Source organism: Aplysia californica, unplaced genomic scaffold, assembly GCF_000002075.1.
Source record: "Aplysia californica isolate F4 #8 unplaced genomic scaffold, AplCal3.0 scaffold01004, whole genome shotgun sequence".
NCBI lineage: Eukaryota > Metazoa > Mollusca > Gastropoda > Aplysiida > Aplysiidae > Aplysia > Aplysia californica.
In genome coordinates, this window is record NW_004798274.1 from 99298 (window position 1) to 104127 (window position 4830).

A 4830-nucleotide genomic window follows, 5' to 3' on the forward strand; every position below is an offset into this window, starting at 1 on the left:
GCTATTGTCTTTGCAATGTCTACTTGTGTTTCAGCTGTTGTTCCATCCGGCCTCTGGACGTGCCGAATGGTGTCTGTGCGTCTACCACCTAAGAATTTTTTAGCAATTTTGAAAACTTGGTTGAGTGGTGTCTGGCTGTTGATTTTGGAGATGTATTTTTGGAATGATTGTCTTTTGCTCTCCCTGAGGCATCTACGTGCCACTGATATGATAGTATGAATAAAGAAATATTGATAGTGTGTCTCCGCCAATTCACAGACAAGTAGCCTAGATCTAGTCAACAGTCGCCCTTCGGTCATTAGTCAACCTCTAGATTCTAGATCTAGATCTAGATTCTAGATCTAGAATCTACTTTCCGAACTGCACTCTTTGCTGGGTGCACTACAAAATCTAGCTAGATTCTAGATCTAGAATTTAGATCGTTTATTCATTCTCTTTCTCTCTGGGCTAAAATAAATCAATTCTAGTAGGCCTAGGCTAGACATAGATCTACCACCTGAGATGATCAGTACATGTAGTAGCCTTGCATTGTAACCAATGTAAATTGTAATCTATAGCCAGTCCAGCGAGTTATATGCGCAGCTGCAAAAGTGGGAGGGGCCTGCACTTGGCCCATGACATAACATAAAGAAGAGTTGTCCCGTCTTGGTATAGGCTCAGAGAGTATTTCATTTTATGACCATACTTGGAGCTGTTTTAGCATTGCACTTCCGGTAAAATATATCCTTATATTTCACGTGTGAAATATATAGGCTGGCAAAGCTGAAATCTCACACGTGAAATATAAAAATTTGCATAAATTACTCCGCGCGCTAGATCTATATTCGCCTTCTACTTCTATCCCTCTGTGTAGGCTAAGCAAAGTAGCCTAGATCTAGATCTACATCTAGATCTAGTAAAAACTTAAAAACTTCGCTGCAAAGCGCGGTCACCATGGGCAACCAAACACTTCTCCCAGTCTTGCTGTCCCATATAGCCGAGTATAGGGGCAAATCTTTCTACGTTGCTCTTAATTTTGTTTCAAATAGAGTCAAATGATGAGCACAGTAATGAACCGGGTTTACGCCAGAGTATGGTGCTGTTACGTTCGGTTCATTTCTCTAATAAAATAACAAATGGTGGACAGTAGATCTAAATACATTTTAATTAGATCTATCAAACAAAATGATAAATCTACAACACAACTAAATAAATAGCACCACTTTTGCACTTAGAATCTAGATCTAGATCTAGACCCTAGGTCACCCTAGGTCTCTGGCCCATATCAGCTTGAATAAATGAAATGATCATGTAAGATTTACAGAGGTTTGAAATTTTGTAGTCACTTTATCAAACAATAAAAAAGCCACTGTTTAGATCACTTGCGTTGCCTTTTGAATATTCGTTTACAATAATTCTATCACTACATATACTAAATGATCAACTATATAAATGAAAGAAGATTAAACTTTAAAACAATATGTAATTGATAAATATGATATTAGTCAATATACGAGTATAACACTCTTGGATAATTACTTTTTTGGGAAATAATAAAAGTTACTTCCCTTGTTATTCTGATATTCTTACCTCCCCTTAAGAAATCCAGAATATCGGAAATCGATAGACAAAAACTAGATATCTAATAAAATATTTAGAATTAGCACATCAATATCCAAGTAGCTTGACAACTTGTGTTGTTAAAAAAGCCTTTTTTTCATCTTTGACCAATTTAAAGCAATGCATTAGATTAAGATCTAGAATCTAGATCTAGATTTCTAGATCTAGAGTCTAGATTTCTTCTAGATCTAGATCTAGATCTAGATTCTAGATCTAGTCTAGAGAATAGAATCTAACTCTTTGCCTTTGGTTTGTTTTGGTTACGAAGTTTGAAATCAAAATCAAAGTCATCTCTATTCTAACAAACAACATGCCATATTAATGCAGTTTCATTCAACTTTTGAATCGTACGTTTTCTGATTACTTTGCTTATATTTACGTTATGATAGTTTTGTTTGGGGTTTGTTTCGCGGAAGGAGACATACGGATAGCAATAGCACAACTTGTAAATTAGCGTGGCTAAAAGTAAAGGAAAACAATCCAGATTTTCCCCAATTCTCAATCTGACTTCGACGGGCATGAAAATGTTTTCATGTGAGACTCTAGAATGGATCCTCTTGTCCAAATGACGGGCCCTTTGAACTTTGTTGGTACGGACGTATTTCGCCAGCTGACATCAGTATGGTATAAAAAATTTATTACACTCGTTGTGGCGTTAGACCATGATTTATCCTACTTGTGAAATTGCCCGTTGTAATCACTCGTTGAAACTCGTGATTACAACTTGGCAATTTCACTCATAGGATAAAGCATGATCTTACATCACAACGAGTGTAATAAATTATTTTTATTTAAGAGTCTCTGATAGGCCCTAGGGCTAGGCAGCCAGGCCTAGGCCTAATTGGTCTTGGATTACACAGTGACAGTACCTAAATATAGCAAGGCAGACCCGTCAGTTGCACACCTGCACACGTCAACACACAGTGCGGCTGTGCTGACACGCAGCGAGTGTGCCTCGCGCTCGCTGAGACACCAGCGCCAACGTACAGGCGGCTGTGCTGACACGCAGACGGCGTGCGCTAGGCGAGCTACAGGTCAGACCTACAGACCCACTCTGGGACCGGCCTCTCGCCTAGCTCGCACCGAGCAAATGAACACTAATTAATACTATACATTATCGTGAGCCTGAGCAGCGTCGCTGTATCGTCTGTCTGTTGTCCGCTGAGCTGCGCGACCCGTCAGACGTGCTAATAGCACAACAGTATTGTAAAAATGGCGGATGTGTGTCGCCTCGTTTCGGGTTTATTTTCGACTGAAACTCTTCACAGGTCATCAAAATCTGCAAGAAGTAAGTATTATTTGGTGCTTGACTATTAAATTTCGAAGCTAGCATCAACACTTGACCACAAAATCACCAAGAAAAGCACTTTATCATACATTGAAACTTCGAATCGAGATGTTGACCTAGTTTTGACTGTTTGTCGTATGCTAGGCCTAGGCCTAGATCTAGGAGTGCTTCTCTAGATTCTAGATCTAGATTGAGATGCAGAGGGATGTCCCTAGAAATGCCAAGATTCTAGACAGATCTATATATATATAATAATTCATATCTGATCTAGATCAAGGTTTAAAGTGTTCACCCCAGAATCTATCTCGACTTGATAAATTCTGAATATCTGGTGTGCAATGTCCGTAGATCTCGATCTACATCACTCTAGGCCAAAGTGACCCTGTAGAATCTAGTTAATAATCACCAAAGAACAGTATGCCTAACATTCAAAACTGTTTCATTGCCACGGAAATAGCATGTTCACCCCTATCGGGCCACTCAACAAGCAGTCGCAAGCTTTGATTAAGTAAGCTTGCAGTGAGGCTGGAAGAGTCTACCAACAGAGTTGACGGAACATGTATAAAGCACTCAAAGCTGTTTCATAGCCACATACATATACCCTGTTCACCCCTTTCGGGCCACAATTATAAGCAGTCATAAGCACTGATTATGTAAGCTAACAATTACTCTGGTCGAGTCTACAACACATATGAGGGGAACTAACTCCTAATAATATCTTGACTGCTGCGAGTTCTTGTTTTTTTTCCCTCGACTTTCTACCGTCCTAAAATCAGATCGTGACCTCGATTATGACACCGGCTCCTGGCCGCGAAATGCTAGGCATAGACAAAAACAGCCAAATGTGAAATAAAAAAATAATAATTGCCATGTTCTACAAAAGAGTTTAGACACACTGGTGTTACATGTAGAACGCGTGCTCATATGACCTTAGCAGTTGCGAGCGCCGTAAAACCTTATACTACTACTACTACATGTAGAACTGACATCTCTGCTTCTTTGCTTTGTGTTTGTGTATTCACTTAAAGATAAATGTAATGTTTGTGGGAGTAAATATTTAATGAAATGAGATTCTTTCCCGATTATTTTAGCGGTTGAACATGCATACAACATAAATTTAGGATTTGTTTTCATTCACAACTCAGCGTTGCCGCCTTGAGTAAGATTCTTGTGTGATATCTCCAGGCCCTATCTGGTCCCATCTCTCTTTGATTACCTTGTCAAGCAAGTCAGCCTTCACCCCTGTTACATTTAGATATCTTGATGTAGATCTAAATCTAGATTCTAGATCTAAACTGAACTAAAATTATACATCTAATCTAAATCTAGAGATAGATTATCTTGGCTATCTAGAATCTAGAGATAGGGCCAATAAAGATCTCGAATCTAGATCTTTGATCTAAATCTAAATCTAGATTTTGATTCACTCCCACATGACAATGGTCGTCATGTAAACATTAAACGGGACTGCAATTGTACAGGTGCACCGAAAAAGAAACCATTGAAACAAGCACAGAAGCTTAAGTAGATCTAGATTTAGATCTACTGTTGATATGACAGTACAAATCAAGTTGCATAATAGTGTGTCTCCGCTAATTCACAAGCAAGTAGCCTAGTCAAGAGTCGTCCTTCGGTCTTTCGCCAACCACTAGATCTAGAGCTAGATTTCGATGTACTTTCCAAACTGCACACTCTAGGCTGGGTGCACAACACAATCTAGGTTCTAGATCTATTTCTAGATCTAGACACACGTTTATTCATTAATTAATACTCTCTCTTTCTCTCTGGGCTAAAATAAATTAATTCTAGTAGGCCTAGGCTAGACATAGGCCTACCGCCCGAAATAATTAAATAACCTTGCATTGTAACCAATGTGACTTATTATCGCCAGTCAAGTGAGTCATACCCGCAGTTGCAAAAGTAGGGGGGGGGGGGGGGGGGGC

General features: G+C 39.3%; 1 protein-coding gene across 1 annotated transcript in view; it reads right to left on the reverse strand.

Moving 5' to 3' along the window:
- Positions 1–4830, reverse strand: part of LOC101855606 — a gene marked incomplete in the record, with an annotated part of 40795 nt that overhangs the window by 812 nt on the left and 35153 nt on the right.